The 17289-nt window shown below is 48.0% G+C and overlaps 1 long non-coding RNA gene across 2 annotated transcripts in view; it reads right to left on the bottom strand.

Annotated features, from left to right (window-relative positions):
* LOC115934027 (uncharacterized) overlaps nucleotides 1–16650 on the bottom strand; it is a 54748-nt gene extending 38098 nt beyond the window's left edge. The window contains exons 1-3 of one of the 2 annotated variants that reach the window (XR_008678375.2): nucleotides 16506–16650; nucleotides 15112–15227; nucleotides 3357–8013 (exon numbers count right to left, since the gene is read on the bottom strand). This is a non-coding gene — a long non-coding RNA (uncharacterized lncRNA). Of the gene's footprint in view, nucleotides 1–3356; nucleotides 8014–15111; nucleotides 15228–16505 lie in introns of those variants that run through there. The other variant, XR_008678374.2, reaches the window with a different exon arrangement.
* Nucleotides 16651–17289: the final 639 nt, after the last annotated feature.

The raw sequence follows: 17289 nt of genomic DNA, 5'->3' as shown, positions 1-17289 counted from the left end.
AGAGCAGAGAGACTGCTAGCCTCTCCCTGGGGCTTTGCAGAGAGGAGGTGCTTTCAACCTGAAGCGCCTCCAATTTTGGAATCGGGGCCATGGGACTGTGCAGCCTGGAGCTGTGACTAGGGCAGCATCTCTGTGCCACTCCTCCCCACCCTCACCCCATCCCCACCTCCCATCTTAACATCCTGTGAGATCCCCAAGCCACAACCCAGAGGTCAATCATCACCCCTCCCTCTCCATTCCCACAGGTCCAATCCAGGACCAGTTCTGGCAGGGTACACCTGTCAGACTCTTCCAGAAGCTGCAGCCCTGCCCTAGGACCACCATGCCTCCCTAGGATTGCCCCACAACCTTCCCAAGGCCACCTCATACTGTTTACACCTCGCAAGCACCTACTCCCTCTGCCCTCTTGCTTGCAGTACTGGTCACTCTCTGACCCTGCCCAGGCCCCCAGGCCCCCACCCTCTCTACTGCCACCCCTCTGCCTGGCCTTTCACCTTGGAATTAATTCAGCCACAATCTCCTCCACTAGACTGGAGCCTTCATAAGAGCAGGAGACACAGCTGTCTTATTACCATTATATCCCCAGGGCCTAGCACAGTGCCTGGCATATAGAAAGGGCTTAATAAACATTTGTTGGGTAGACAAATGAATGGCTGAGTAACTGAATGAATGAGTTAGTAGTATTATGGCACAGTCTTTTAACATCTTGTACTTTTTGCCCCCTGCTGCTTTTTTTTTTTTTTTTTTTTTTTGAGATGGAGTCTTGCTCTGTTGCCAGGCTGGAGTGCAATGGTGCCATCTCGGTTCACTGCAACCTCCGTCTCCCGGGTTCAAGCGATTCTCCTGCCTCAGCCTCCTGAGTAGCTGGGACTACAGTCATGCGCTACCATGTCCAGCTAATTTTTGTATTTTTAGTAGAGATGGGGTTTCACCATGTTGGCCAGGCTGGTCTTGATCTCTTGACCTTGTGATCCGCCCACGTCGGCCTCCCAAAGTGTTAGGATTACAGGCGTGAGCCATGGCGCCTGGCCTTGCCCCCTGCTTCTTTAACCCCAATGAGCTTCTCCAGGGCCTTCAAGGATCAAGGCAGGGGCTGGCTGTGTGGCTTGGCCTGCTCTCCACCATGGGCCAGGTTCAGCCAACTGTCACTCCATCAGTTTCCCTATCTAACCCTTAGAATGCCCCATCAGCCTTCTACTCTCTTCCTTCCCTCTGCTCTCTGGTGGGGAGAAACAGTTTAATACATCCCCCTTCCTTGAATACAACTCTCCCCGCCCGACCCCTTCCTCAACACTGAGCCTCACCTCACACCCACATCTGCATGGCCCTGCCCAAATTTCCTGGGGCCACACTGGATTCTATTTATCTTCCTTCCTCGGGTCTGACCCTCACTGAGGCAGCTATGAGCTGTAATCTAAGGGATTAAGCATGTGGCTGAGAACTTCGGTGGCCAGTGCCCTTGATCTATGTCTCCCTAATGGGCTGCTTCCCCAGAATGGCAGGTAATAAAAGTGCTTTTCATTGCTGCTCTCCAACACTTGGTATTTTCTCAGTTCTCTGCTACAGAGTCCAACTGCAATTGATTAAAACTTTAGACACACATAACAAGGTAATGTTCATGTTTGTAGGAAGACTAAAGTGCTGAGATCAATATTGTTGTGCTAGGACCTAATCTCTGGACCTGCGTGTCCAGCCCATGGCTCTGTGGGACAGTCAGCACCCTGGTCACAGGCCCTCCTGAAGACATGCACCTCACAAATCTGAGTCTTGGGCTAAGGCCAGGATTATGTGTCCTATTTTCTGACAAAGACATAGGTGTGGTCACAGGCAGCAGAGCTTTGCAACCCTTAAACAACACAAAAAAACTTCTGCAATTTTCCTCCAGAGGAAAGGGAAACCATAAGAACACAAACAGTTGCTTCTCAAAACAGCCCTTAGTTATCTCCGTGAATTGGAAGTCATTGGTGTCAACATCATCAAAAAGCAGGCACTGAGTGCTCTTGGCAAATACTGCCCCCAAAAGACTCTCTCTAGGGGAATTTATGGAGCAAAGAAGGAACACCAATGTGTTAGGTTTTGCATACTTTTGACTTGTTCTAATTTTTACAATAAGAAGCGTGTTTTGTTTCTATAATTAAAAACAAATCATTTTCCTCCAAATGCTTTCCCCTTGAGGCATAGAATCGATGAACTGCAGGATCTCAAGGAGCCATAGAGCCCTCGGAGATCATCTAGCCCAACTCTCTCTTTGACAGAGGAGGAACCTGGGCTCACAAAAAAAAAAAAAAAAAAAAAGGGGGGCTCATCCAGGATCACACAGCTCAAGGTCACACACCAGACAGAGGACTTTGGAATCCATTTTCCAGACACATTCATTTATGAAACTAATTGTTCCACAGCTAGTCCAATTGGAGCATGGGCTGCTACAGAAAGTGTGGCCTAAAATTTCCCCAAGAAAAAAGGAAGAGGCAATTACTGGTGTGCTAAAAAACTGAGTCTGAGAATCCTGAGCAGGGGCTTGTTAAAGCTCAATAACTGAGTGGGAAAATGCTGAGCCCCCTGGGATGAAAAAGCAATCTCTGCCTATGTGTCTACCGATATTCCTGTATTCCATCATCTGTGTATTGGGAGAGAGAAAAAAAGCATTTGAGTAAAAGAAACGGTATCACATGAACGAGGGTGGGGAAGGGTGGGAAGGGTGGGGGGTGGGCAGGTCAGGCAATTCTATGGCTTCTCCTTTCTCCAGCTCCAGGGAGAAAAGTCCAAGTTGCAAGACGACAAGAGAGTATGAAAGGAGACAGGCCCCTGGAGGCCCCTTGGAAACTGTGGAAGGAAGACACATGGCAACTCAAAGGGCTGGAGCATGATCTTCCCCTACAAGCCAGAGTAAATGAGGGAGATGAGGGAGTCCCTCTGGGGAGGTAAAGCACACACGTAATCACTCATGAGAAAGGCTGCATGAGCTCCATGAAGCCTGGACAACATCCCACTATTTTTTCCTATTGTTTGCTGGTGTCTAATGCTGGCTCCCCAAAAATCACCAAAGCAACCTGTTGATAAGAAACAACTGTATTTATTCGTACTTCAGCAAGGGAGAGTGCTACTTCCACTGAGTCTTAGGGGTGTCCAGGAAGGAGTCAGACAAAGTCAAGGAATGTATTGTATCGGGATTTTGAAGTCTGCTTGAAGGTGAGTCTTTAAATTGGGTGAGTTCCGGGTTAGCTTATCTGGGATTTTCTTGGGTTCCCCTTCCTGGTCCAAGATGGCACCCACGGCTGCAGGTGACATTCCCTCATACAAACGCACTCAGATATAGGAAAAAGCAAGTATTTGGTTTTTTTTTTTTTTTTATGAATGAAGGAAACATCCCCAGATGTCCTCCCAGGCTCCCCTTTCCATCTCATTGGCTAGGGTGAAGTCATATTCCCACACCTCAGCCAATCACTCCAAAAAGAAAGGAATTTGCATAATTGGCCTAAACTCCTGAGGTAGATTCCAACTCTGATTCCATTTCTAAATTTCTAAGGTTCTTTCCACTTCGAGAATCCTAAGTTTTGTAAGTAGCCACTCCTTTTTCAAAAAGCTGCTTTTCTGACTTATTTATAGCCCAATTTTCCTATCCCACTCCCTGCCTTTGAGGCTGCAGTTGGCCCCTGGTGACACGTTTACCATGTGAACACTGCGAACACAGTCCCGATGAGCTGGGTACAGGCCCAGACAGTAAGGGCAGGCAGCTAATTGCAGTTTTACCCTCTCCCTCAGCTTCCCTACAAAAAAGAAATAAAAGGATGTTGGGAAGCAAAGTCTGAGCTGAGAAAATGTTGACTGCAGAGAGTATACTGTTTTGGATTCTCTGTGGACCCCAGATCAGCATATACTTGATGGGCTGATCTCTCCAATCTGTCTAGGACTTCTGCAATAACCCGAAATAACCAGAGTTATCTTAAACTAACCCAAGCCAGCAGCCTAAAACCAAATCTGCCTTAGTGCCCAGGCCCTGGATGCCAGCACTTAGAGAAAGGGCAGCCTGGGCCTCTGGCTTTCACTGTGTATGACAGAGCCCTGCCTCCCAGTAAGACGCACACAGTGAGGATTCTCACAACATAGGAGAGCACAGGTCAGATTCCGGGCAAGCAAACAATCAAAGGCAAATGTCCACCATGTGGTTTCAGAGGCTCTAGCTCTCCCCTCCCAGCCACCACCCTTCACCCTCTGCCCACTCACTCCCAGCACCACTCCCTGTGTTCTCAGACTGAGAAATGTATCCACATGACACACTAGCAACCCACTTTCATCAAGCAGCAAGCACGGAAGGAGGAAGGCAGAACTCTTGGTTGGCCATAATTTCTCATCCACAGAATGAAGAGGAAGAACGGAGCATCTGAGCACACTACATGACAAACGTGGAAGCTGGAAAACCAGCGTGGCTGGCTGCACGGAGGGGGCCTGAGGACTGGCATCAAGTAGATTTGCCCTGTTGCCAATGGCATACTGCCAAGGGGTGTTGGGTTGGAGGGCATCCATCCTGCGCCCAGTCACTGAAGCCCTGAGTGTTCCAGACCCAAGCTAGGGGCAAGGGAGGTGACAGAGAAGACAAACAGTGTGATCTGCTCTCAGACACGTCCCTGGAGCCCTGCTGGGGAGGTACAGCACACACGCAATCACTCATGAGAAAGGCTGCATGGGCTCCATGAAGGCTGGACAACATCGCACTGAATCATTACTGGTTCTCCAGCCCCTAAAATAAAATTTAATCTTCATTGATTTCTTACTAGGAGCCCAGCTCCATGCTGTTTTCTACATGTGTGATTTCATTTAACCTAACTGTATGAGTCAAGTTCTCCAGAAAAACAGAACCAATAGGGGATATATAAAAAGAGATTTAGTATAAGGAATTGACTTATACAGTTATGGAGACTGGCAAGTCCAAAATCTGCAGAGCTGATGTTCCGGTTCAAGTCAGAAGGATGACAGCTGCCATAGAACCAGGAAGTTCTGATAAAGGCCACCAAATAGGAAGAATTCTCTCTTACTAGGGGGAGGGTCAGACTTTTGTTCCACACAGGGCTTCAACTTACTGGATAAAGCCCACTCACCTCATTATTAATTTCGGATGAGATTAACATTAAATGTTACAAAAATACCCACAATAATGTATGACCCCATACCTGGGCACCCCATGACCCAGGAAAGCTGACACATAAAATTAACCTTCAAACTTACAAATCTCCTAGTATTATTTAGAGATGAGTTTATTGAGACCCAGCATGAAGTGGAGACCCAGGATTTGGAACAAGAGACTCTGATTCCAGAACTTGAAGCCTTAACCATTATACTACACTACCTCTAGCTCCAGTCATACGGCAGATGCTCAATATGTATTTTGTTGAATAAATGAATGAAGTACTAAAGAACGATGTAAGCAAAGCCCTGTGGTTGAGGTGACTAAGGGAAGCTTTCATGAATTTTACTAGGTTGCTGTTTCTAGAATGGACAGGGAGGTTGGGAGAAGGAGATGGGTGGAGACAGAGGCTAAAGTGGCCCCATGATCCCCACCTCTTGGTGCCCACGCCCTGATGTAATCCCTACCTTTTGAGTATCAGCAGGAATTGTGACTTGATGCTAAGCAATAAAGTATAACAAAGGTGACAGGTGTTGCTACTGTGATTACATAATGTGAGCTTGTAAAGTCCATCTTATTAGAAGAGCCTCTCTCTCACCGGCTTTGAAGAAGAAAGCATTCATGGTGAGGAGGCTCATGTGGCAAGGAACTCAAGGCAACTGCCCACAACCAGCTAGAAACTGAGGGCAGCCTCCAGCCAACAGCCAACAACAAACTGGGGGCCTTGGTCCGATCACTTGCAAGAGCCTGAATCTTACCAACCTATGCGAAGTTGGGAAGCAGATCCTTCTCTAGCTGAAGCTTGGATTGAGACCACAGTCCTGGCTGACATCTTCATTGCAGCCTTTCAGAGGACCCAGCTAAGCCACAGCTGAATTCTTGACCCACAGAAATTATGAGATAATAAGTGTGTATTGTTTAAAGGTGCTAAGTGTATGGTAATATTGTTACTCAGTAATAGACAGCACAGCCTCATTGGCAGAGAAAACCGCAGAAGCCAAGAGCTGGAGTTGGAAAGGTATAGAGAACATCAGTCCATGCTTGTTCCATGTGGCTGAAGTCGCAGGAGGTGGAGGTTGGAAAAGTGGGTTGGTGCCAGACAGTGGTGGCTTTTGAAGACAGAATGAGTTGTCTGGGCTCTGTCCTGTGGGAAAGGAGTTTCTGGTGATGGCTAATCCCGAGAGTGCTCCATGTGGGAAGTGGGGAGGTCCCTTTGAGCAGCCCTCAGATCACACATTGGTGAATGTCTACCTGCAAGTCTGGTCCAGGTCTCTGGGGCTTCCAAATGAAGCTCTGGCCAAGATCCTGGGATAGAAAACCCCAAGTCACACTTTGTGACTTTTTGACTCAAGTCAGCTTGTGGTTGGGTGCAGGTCAGAACCTAGAGCCCCTGGAGAACAAGGACACCTCTGAGTTGTGTTGACTCCCTCAACCTCCCCTCTGTGCACTCAGCTCAGGACCGGACCCACAGTCAGTGCCCAAAAGGACTCCTGGAACCGTCGTTGAAGCAAAGTGGCTCAACCTCAACCTGCAGTAACATCAGCTCACTCCACAGCCAGTGGAGAAACAGCCATGGCACTTTAAAAATCACTGTAGGGGATACAAGTGTATGGTAAATAACTCATGGGGTTTAAAACTCAAGAGTTTGTAGATGGATTAAAAAAAATGATCTTATCAACTGGAAAGGATATTTAGTGAAGCCCCTTAGTGGGGTGTCTTTCCCACTGTAATACATTAGTTGAATGATTAAAAATCCTTAGCTTGGTGAGGGCCCCAAAAGGCAGAAGGTCAAGCGCATCTGCCTGGCATTGAGACATCGTGGGGGAGCTTCAGCTCCTGGGAGAAGGAAGCTGCTCAGAGGTGAAGTGGGGTCCAGAAAAGAAAGAGCTGCCATGTACCTCGTATTTGGCCAAATGACTATTTGGAGAATGGTCAGGAGTGTGGTTCACTGGTTCCTGATGGTCCTGGACCAATTGACCTAGAGGAAAGTTATGGTGTGGAAGATAGACCAGGCCAGGATAGAGAGAAAGGTTATGGGAGACAGTGTAGCAGCTCGGGAACCACAACCCCACGGACATTTAAAACAGGAAGTCCTCCAAGACCAGAAATCACCAGAGAGTCCAGCCAATGCTCGGAGGAACAAAACACCCAATGGCAAACCAAGGCCACATTCCAACCATTCCAGTCACTGCCCCAGGTTCCAGAAAGAAAACAACTTTAAAGGGCATCCCAGAGGGAAGAATTTCATTCAGCCTACAGATACCTCCAGACCACTTTGGCACCAGCCTGGGCATAAGCCATGTCGTGGGGTAAGATAAGGCTCCTGTCCTCCTGGAGCTCCAAGGTCAGTGGGCAGACAGCAGGAAGACAGTGACAGCTCTAACAGGAATCTGTCCAGTGTGCTCAGAGCACAGAGGAGGGAGGAGAGAAGCTGCCTGAGCAGAAGCAATTAGAACAGGGCCAAGTGCCACCAAGCAGACAAGGGTGGGGAGGACAACCCAGGCCAGGCAGCTACACAAGCCAAGTGGACCAAGACAGAACGCCATGGAAATTGCACAGTGGAGATGAGGCTGGAAGCATGGCTTCCGGCCAGACTGAATCCCAAATCATATTTCTGAACAAGTCAACTGAGGAAGATCTCTGGCTCCTTCCTGAGTTGCCATCTACTCTGAGAGAAGAGTTTGGAATAGAAGCACAAATGTCCAAGAAATAGCTCTTGACTTCCCAAGGTACACGTTCCTCTTGGGCTGCCTCCATCAAGTTCTGGCACTATCTTCTTCATTGGGTCTCCCCTTGAATGTTGATTTCCTGCTGAAAGAGAAGCATCGGAGGCCTTTGATGGGGAGTGGACCCTGCTGTCTTACCCTTGTCACTCAAGGATCTTCTACTTCCTAAGACAATGAGAGTTACAATGAGAGTTCCTAAAACCCTTATTCTGGTGTTCCCTGCCCTCCACATGCTAGCCCCAACTTCCTGTCCAGAGCAGTCTCCACCCCGCCACTTCCCTCCCTATGGTGATCTTCTGCTCCAGAGCCTCCAAATCACTGCAGCTCTGTCCATGCCTCTCCAGCTCCTACTCACAGTTCTTTTCCCTGCCCCAATTCCACACACCTAAACACCTAAATGTCCATCTGTGTTAGTCAGGGTTCTCCACAGCAACAGAACCAGTAGGATGTGTGTATGCATATATATATATCTATACAGAGAAAGAGAGAGAGAGAGATTTATTTTGAAGAATTGGCTCATGTGATTTTGGGGACTGGCAAGTCCAAAACCTACAGGGAAGGACAGTAGGCTGAAGACCTAGGAAAGAGTTGGTGTTGCAGTTTGAGTCCAAAGGTACTCTAGAGGCAAAATTCCTTTTTTGTCAGGGAATATCAGACATTTCCCTTAAGGCCCTCAACTGATTGAATGAGGCTCATCCACATTATGAAGGATTATCTTTACTCAAAGTCTACTGATTTAATTTTGACCAAATAACTAGACACCATAACCTAGCCAACTGACACAGGAAATTAGCCATCATACTATCCTCCAGGGCTCAGCTCAAATTTAACCTCCTCCTCCAATTCATTCCCACTTTCAACTGAAAATACTTGTCCCCTCCTAAATTGCCATAGTCCTGCATCCAGCTCTTCTCTTGGGACATTTAGAATTTGCTTCCCTATAGTACAATGATTTATATCTTTGTATTTGTTTTCCTACAAGACCGTGGGCACTTGAGTCAATCAAATCCTATTGCACTACTTAATAAATAGCTATATGACCTTGAGGGGGTTACTTAAACTCACTAAGTCTTGGTTTCTGCAAAACATGGAGATGATATAATACTTACCTTAAAGAATCCTTGAGATTTTCATGAGACAATGGATGCAAATTACTTAGCACAGCACCTGGTACATACTGAGTAATCCATTCACTTATTCATTTGTTGAGCACATATTACATGCCAGAAGTGAATGTGACAGACCAAGCCACTGCCCTGATGGGCAGAATTATATAAAAGGTAAATAAACGAATTTTTAAAATCTAACATAAGATACTGACAAGTACTTTGAAAAAAATAAACTAGAGGCTGGGCGTGGTGGCTCATGCCTGTAACCCCAACACTTTGGGAGGCTGATCACTGGAAAGCGTGACTTTCCAAGTGCCCAAGCCAAGGCAGCATTTGTGGGCTCCCACAGAAGGACCCCTTAGAGCAGGAGCTCTGTTTCACTCTTCCTAAACCGGATGTTTCTGTCTACTAAACAGTCTTCAGCTGCTCATTGTGCACAGAACAAAGTAGTCGGTGAAGGTCTTTTCAGGACACAGGTGGCCATGCAAATGGGGTAATGGAGCAGAAACAAAGGTGTGGGAGGGTTGAGGAATGTTGAAAAACCCCAGAGCTGGCAGCACTGGGGACCTAAATGGGCAGTGAAACTTCCTCTCTACTAAAAACACAAAAATTAGCCAGGCGTGGTGGGTGCCTGTGGTCCCAGTTACTCAGGAGGCTGAAGTGGGAGAATCGCTTTAACCCGGGAGGCAGAGGTTGCAGTGAGCCCAGATCATGCCACTGCACTCCAGCCTGGGCAACAGAGCAAAACTCCATCTCAAAAGAAAAGAAAAGAAAAGAAACTAGGATAAAGGATAGAGGCTTGAGGAGTAAGGAGGAGAGATCTAGTTTAGCAAAGACCTGAATTAAGAGAAGGAGCCAGCCATGCAAGACCTGGCAGAAGAACATTTCTGGAAGGACCAGCAGGAATCAGTCTGAGTTAATTTAACTTGTAACCCAGGGGCCAGGTCCTTCCTTTCCTCTGCCCCTCAGACTGTGTCTTCTGAGCTAGGGGAAACTGAGGAGATGAACCTTATCTTCAGTCTACTCAGGACTTTGCCTTCAGATAGATGATCCTCGGCACCCAGGAACCCATGGTAATGGAGGCCACTGGCCATCACTGATCAGGGAGACTTCCCTTATCTGTTCCAAATGCTGCCTTGCCTGCTTCACTGCCTCATCTTCTCTAGTCTCCACTGAAGGTTTAAGTATTTCTGTACTCAAGGGTCATTGTCACTGTCATGTGCCACACAGAGTCAAAGAAGGGAGTGAGAGTTCTCAGGAGAGGGTACCCCAGGCCTTTGGAAACTAGCGATCCAAATTTCCCACATGTATCTTCCTTCTTCCCTAGCTCTCTGCTTTCTTTCTCTCTTCCCGCAGCCCTCTCCCTCCAGTGTTTCTCAACCAGGCATGGTATTGTCCTTCCAGCCCATCCTAGGAGTGCTTGGAAGAGGAATAAGCCATTTCTAATGGTCACAATGACTGGGAGACTCTGCTGGCCTTTAGTGGACTGAGATCAGGAACACAATCCACCCTAGAATGTACAAGATGGTACCACATAATAAAGAATTGTCCTGCCCAAAAGGTGAATGCAGACATGAACCTCTCAACATCCCTTCAAATGTTACCAAATCCCCTTCTTCCCTACCTGGATTCTGTCCTTTATCTCTTCAGGAAAAAATCAAGTCTCAGTCTCCCAAGTCCTACAGTGTGTCTTGTCCCTTGGACAGCCTCACACGTGCAGTGTCAGTGCCTTCCATCCCCAAGTGGCTCTAACTGATCCACCAAGAGAGGAAGAGCAACTCTGAGTACCTGCGGCTCCCTCAAAGGGAGGGGTCGGCTCTAATCCTGTGTCTGGGCCAGTGGAGAAAAATGGTGGAAAGGGCTTCCAAGCTGGGCTGTGTGTGGTTGATTCTCCCCTGAAGTAGCCAGAATCAAACACTTCTCACCACTGAGGAGATACATGTCCTTCCAAGTGCTACCCTTCTAGATGAGAAACATATATTACCCCTACTAACACTTCCTCATTCCGGCTCTGACTTCCACTACAAACTTCCCGTATGAACTTGACGCAGAGGGCCAAATTCATCTCCATCAAAGGTAGTAGCCATGGTGGTGGAAGAGGCAGATTCTCAGTTTGCCTTGCCATTTATCATCATCATCATCATCACCACCACCACCACCATTAATTATTACTATTATTAACCATATGAGGCCTTGCACAGAGGCAGACACTGGTGGGAGTTCTGTCACTGGAGGGTCCTAACTGCATGGGTGATTGTGTGGAAAAGATGGGTCAAGGCTGTGGTCCTTTGAACAAATGTCCCGGAGCCAAACTGACTTCCTGATTTGCTTAATGCGCTGCCTAATGCTTGACTAAAAGTGCTCAAGAAAAATCCTGTCAAGGAGAGGAAGGGTGCCAGGGGCACTGGAAGGGCTCATTTTTTATTCTTTAACTTAGGGGAATTGGCAGGAAAGGGGTGATGACTACTCCGTGCAGAAAGCAAAGATCCAGATGGCTCCTGAGAGCCAGCCGGGAAAAGTTGCTCCTTGGCAGCCTCATTCTCCAGCATGACTTTCCAAACGCCCAAGCCAAGGCAGCATTTGTGGGGTGCCCACAGCAGGACCCGTTAGAGCAGGAGCTCTGTTTCACTCTTCCTAAACCGGATGTTTCTATTTACTGGACAGTCTTCAGCTGCTCATTGTGCACAGAACAAAGTAGTCAGTGAGGGTCTTTTCGGGACACAGGTGGCCATGCAAATGGGGTAACGGAGCAGAGACAAAGGTGTGGGAGTGTTGAGGAATGTTGAAGAACCCCAGAGCTGGCAGCACCAGGGACCTGAATGGACGTGGAAACGAGTGATTGCTAGCACCCTGAAAGTGAGCTGTGGACAGAGCCATTGACAGAGGCTGTGGCCAAACCACAGTCCAGCAGGATAAGAATCAGGGAAACAAATGCCTCGGTCTCAATATCTTCTTGCTGGCCAAAGGCAAAGAGCATGGGAACCCACTAATGCAACCTGTACAGGACAGCCTCCTGGCTACAGAGCAGGAAGCATGGGTTCTTTTACAAACCACTCCAAAATGCAGTGCCTTAAGACAATAACCATTGATTTAGCCCTTGGTTTTTCAGTCTAGCAATTCAGCAATTAAAGCTGGGCTCAGTTGGACGTTCTTCTCGTCTGCTGTAGGCTGATCTTGGCTTTCCCAGCTGGGCTCACTCATGTGTCTGCAGTTGATTGGCGAGTTATCTAGGACCAGTCACTTTAGAATGGCTTTATTGGAGATGGTTAGAAAGATAGGGGCCTCTCTTGACATGGATCTCTCACTCTCCAGGGTGCTAGCCTGGACTTGTTTACAAAGCAGTCAAACAGTTTCAAGAATAGCAAGCAGGCAAGCCCCAAAGTACAACCACTTTTCATACTTCTGCCTACATCACACTTGCTTCTGTCCATTTGGACGAAATAAGTCACATGGTCATCACCAAATCAAGGGTTAGAAAAACAGATTCTGGCTGGACATGGTGGCTCATGCCTGTAATCCCAGCACTTTGGGAGGCTGAGATGGGGCGATCACCTGAGGTCAGGAGTTCAAGACCAGCCTGGCCAACATGGTGAAACCCCATCTCTACTACAAATACAAAAAGTAGCTGGGCATGGTGGCAGGTGCCTGTGATCCCAGCTATTCAGGAGGCTAAGGCAGGAGAATCACTTGAACCCAGGAGGCAGAGGTTGTAGTGAGCTGAGATCACACCACTGCACTCCTGCCTGGGCAACAGAGCATGACTCCATCTCAAATAAAAAAAAAAAAAGGAAAGAAAAAAAAGAAAAAGAAAAATAGATTCTATCACTTGAGAGGAGGGGAAAAATATGTGGCTAGTGGCTAGTTTTCAACCTATAGTCTGTGCTACAGCCACAGTTGCTCACATTCCTCCCACACACAAAATATGTTCCACCATATCCCAGGACCTCTAAACCTGGATCCTTTGAATCTGGGATTATACCTATGGCAGTTGGTTTTTGCTGCATAATAAACCACCCCAATATTTAGAATGTTAAAACAACAACCATTTTTTAGCTCACAATTCTGCAGCTTGGCAATTTGGGCTGAGCTCAGCTGGGCAGTTCCGCTGCTCTGGGCCAGGCCCCACTGACCTCTGCTAGCACTCACTCAGGCATCTATGGTCGGCTGAGTGCCAGACGGGGAGCTTCAGTGCTTCTCCATCCGCACAGCCTCTTAGCCTTCAGCATGCTCATTCATGTGGCAGCAGGATTCCAGGAGCAGCAAGAGAGGACAAACACCAGTGCACAATCATTTTTCAAGTCTCTGCTTATGCAGAAACAACTGCTGACATCCCATTGACCAAGCAAGTTACATGTCAGAGCTCAGAATCAGAGTGGGAGAGCAGTCAAAGTTACAGCACAAGGGGGCATGGATCCAGGAGGGGAATAACTAAAGATGGGTTTGCAAACAGTCTACCACCGTGGAGTGGAGACTAGATCTAGTGAGACAGAGAATAGGCATCTCCCAGATCTAAAGTCCATAAAATGACACTCAAGTCTGTTCATAATGGGAACCACCTGTCTCCCCAGCGTCAACTCTCTCTAACCCCAACCATACCTTGTGTACTTTGCATCTGCCAAACTGACCTCTTCACAGTCTCATGTATCTGCCCTGCCTTTTTCATCTTCCTGCTCACTGTTCTCTAGATTATTCCACATCTTTGCCTGACCAAATCCTGTATATCCTACTTGATCCAATTCAAAGCCACCTTCTCCCAGACATCTTTTCTAACATCCCATTCCCATCCCCTTCCCTCTCTCCCAACACCACTGAGCTGGACAGGGCTCTGAATTCCCACCTACAATTTCTAGAGCCCCCTCTGTGCCTCTTTTCAGGCACCTAGCATTGTGCACTTATCTGCAGGTGGATGTTCTCTCCTTTCTTGGACTGTGAGCCCCCATAGAGCTTGTGTGACTCATCCTTTATCCCTCCTCTGCCCTACTGCCCAGCACACACTAAATGTCCTATTGACCTGAGGAGGTCAGTACTGGCAAGCCAAAGACTGCAGAGCAGACGATGCGACAGAGCCAAGGAACGCCCTTCAGAGACGACCCAGCCAGGAACTCCAAGAAGTGACTAACAGGAAGTGTCAGAGAAGAGCATGGAAGAGCAGGATTTGGGAGACGAGAAAGAGCAGGGCTTCAGGCTTGCCACAAGATAACCTGAGCCCTGAAGTCAGAGTCACAGGAAGACTGACCTCCACTCCATCTGAGGAAGAACTTCCCAGGAGAAATGCCCAGATTCAGAATGGGCTGGCAAGAAAAAGGGTGAGCCACCCCTCTACTGGCAGTGCATAAGCATTCCGGTTAACTTCTGAGAGTGTTTTTGTGGGGGCCTTATTCTATCTGCATTTGAGGTGTGCACATTAATAATTCTTTCATTAGACTCACGTTGCACCTTGGCATGCAAAGTGTGCACTCATGGGCTCACAAATGAAGGGGTTTAATGAGCCGGCAGCTCTCCCCGCAAGGCAAGCCTGCACGGAGCTTGGCAGCAGGCCCATTCCCTCAGAGTCGGCTGGGCACAGCACATCATGTATCGCGGGCAAACTGGCTTTGTCGTTTCATTGGGGGTGGTAAGTGTGGGAGGGGGAAGTAGATGTATGGGGTAAGTGTTACTCTGAAAGAATTCTAAAATGTGAGAGAATGCCATTCCAGTGAATTTCCTACCACACACACCTGAACACCCTTGAGGGATGGGACATCCCTGCTCCTGTCAGAAACCAGGCTAAGCCCGGCGGTGCCTCTCATCGAGGGTAGGTGGAGGATGTAACTAGACAGCCCTTCCCTAACACAGATACTCTTTGACCAGCCCAACTTCCTTGTGTTCTAAGTGGTGGAACAGTGCCCCAGAGAGGGGATGTGGCCTCCCTAAATGCTAAGATGAGCCAGGACTCCTGCTCCTGGACCCAAGTGCCAGGACTAAAAGACTAGAGGGGGAACTCACATAGGGGAAAGGTGGCCTTAGGGCAGGCAGTGAGCCAAGAACCCCTCCCCAGGAGCTGGACCTAGAGTGATTCTTCAGTCCCTCCCAATAATGTCCCTGGGAATAAAACTCCCCATCTCCCGACGCCCTTCTCCATATATCCAAACCCTGCACATTCCACAAGGCTCACCTCAGATGCCAGCTCCTCCTTTCATCTTCCCATCAAACACACCGACTCTAACCAGATGTGAGCTCTCTGGCCTCTTGGGGACTCTGCACTTCTTCGTGGCTCAGGTCAGACTGCATCTGGAATTACAGTTAGACGTGCATATACCTTCTTGATGACCCCTGACCATGAATTCCTTGGGCTTATCTTGCTCCTTCTCCTGACTCCCTCGCTCAATGCCCAGCCTAGGACCTGACTCAAATGCATTCAACAAACACAGGCTGGATTGCTGACATCCCTTTGCTTTTTGCCCACTAGCATTACAAGACCACATTGCTTACTGTTAGCCAGCACCAGGGCCTTCCCCACAAAGCAGACATACCTCCCTGTCTCCTTTCCACTCCTTTTGGATGAACAAGAACAGCTTCTTGGGCCTCCTTATTGCAAACTTCCTGGACACCCACCACTGTCTCAGATAATCACCAGGGCTGAGGGGCATTCTCCAAAGCCCAGGAGGCCCTCAGCAGATAGGGTGTTGTTTGATGGACAGCTTTCCCTCCTGCAAAGCCCTGGTGAACAGCTCTAATGTCACCAGCAACTGCCATCTGACTCCCTAGCACTGGCTGGAAGTCTTCTCCTATTTGCCCCCAGGAATGCCAAACTCAGTGAGCTGAGCTCTTCTTACAGCTGTCTGACTCCTTTGCATCAAACATTCCTCCTGAGATTGTAAGAACTAGAATGACTAGTTCCAGCCACTCACCTTCTTCTGCCTATGAGGAAGAATCCAATTAATGCCAAAATAGCCTATACTGTTCCAAAAGTCTGGCCTTTTCCAAAAACCCTAGCTCTTTCCACATAGAAGCTCAAGAAGCTCCAGAAGAAATTCAGTGTTCTCCTCATAAGCAGACACCAACTTGGTGGACCATAGGTGCATCCTGCAGAATCCCTAACAAGTAAGTGATTCAGAACGGAGGGGCTGAAAGAGAAGCAAATAGCCCCATGAGCCTGAGCCAGAGAAGCAGATGCTTGCAGACCTTGGAGAAAGTTTTCACCACCCTTATCAGCCCCATGGTTTCCATTGTCTACAAAAAAGTTAGATTATTTTGTTCAGGATTCAGACACTTCACAACATGACTCCTATCATTCTAGTCTCATCTCCTTCTAAACTTCCAAGCCACTAGCCCCTTTGGAGCATTCATGCCTTTCAAATACACCCAACCCATTCCATTTACATGTTTTGTTCCAGCTACTGAAACATCTTTTCTCTTAGGTTGGATTCTCAGACCCTTAGACAAGGATTCAAGTGCAAGTATATTTGGGACAGAAAAAACCAGCAGGATAGTGGGGAACAAAAAGAAGTCAATAAAGGGTACTTTTTTCAGCAGGTTCCCATTGTAGCAACTAACAGTTGATCCTACCTGGGAGACAGTGTAGGGCTCACTTCAGAATTGTCCTCAGCCAAGAGTAGAGAGAGGAAGTTGTGGGTATTTGTCCACCACTCCCATCAGTCACAGGTGTGGGTTTCTGCTGGGCGGGAGGGACATGGACTCTTCGGCATGCAAGTTCAGCTTGCACCAGTGAAAAGCCAAGGGGACACGGGCAGTGGGCCAAGGGGGCTGCTCCCCCTTTACGTCCCTCCTCCTTTCCCCACCACCACTTTTTAGTTTACCCAAATGACCTACTCATCAGGGTTCAATGCCATCTCCTCCCAAAAGCTTTTCTAACCTTTCATCAGAACCAATGACTCTTTCCTTTGGTTTCCACAAACAATCAGAGTACAACTGTGAGAAAAATCCTTTAGGTTTTGCCCTTCATTCTGCTTAAGAGTGAAAGTCTTAATTGACAACTGGGCAGAATGGTGTTGGCTCGGCCGGGCGCGGTGGCTCATGCCTGTAATCCCAGCACTTTGGGAGGCCGAGGCAGGCAGATCACGAGGTCAGGAGGTCACAAGGTCAGGAGATCGAGACCATCCTGGCCAACATGATGAAACCCTGTCTCTACTAATAATACAAAAAATTAGCTGGGCATGGTAGCACACGCCTGTAGTCCCAGCTACTCGGGAGGCTGAGGCAGGAGAATGGTGTGAACCCGGAAGGCAGAGGTTGCAGTGAGCCAAGATTGCACCACCTCACTCCAGCCTGGACAACAGAGTAAGACTCTGTCTCAAAAAAAAAAAAAAAAAGAAAGAAAGAATGGTGTTGG

This window comes from Gorilla gorilla, chromosome 2, assembly GCF_029281585.2.
Source record: "Gorilla gorilla gorilla isolate KB3781 chromosome 2, NHGRI_mGorGor1-v2.1_pri, whole genome shotgun sequence".
Classification (NCBI taxonomy): domain Eukaryota; kingdom Metazoa; phylum Chordata; class Mammalia; order Primates; family Hominidae; genus Gorilla; species Gorilla gorilla.
The sequence above is the reverse complement of the archived record's forward strand: the minus strand, read 5'-3'. Positions and strand labels throughout refer to the sequence as shown.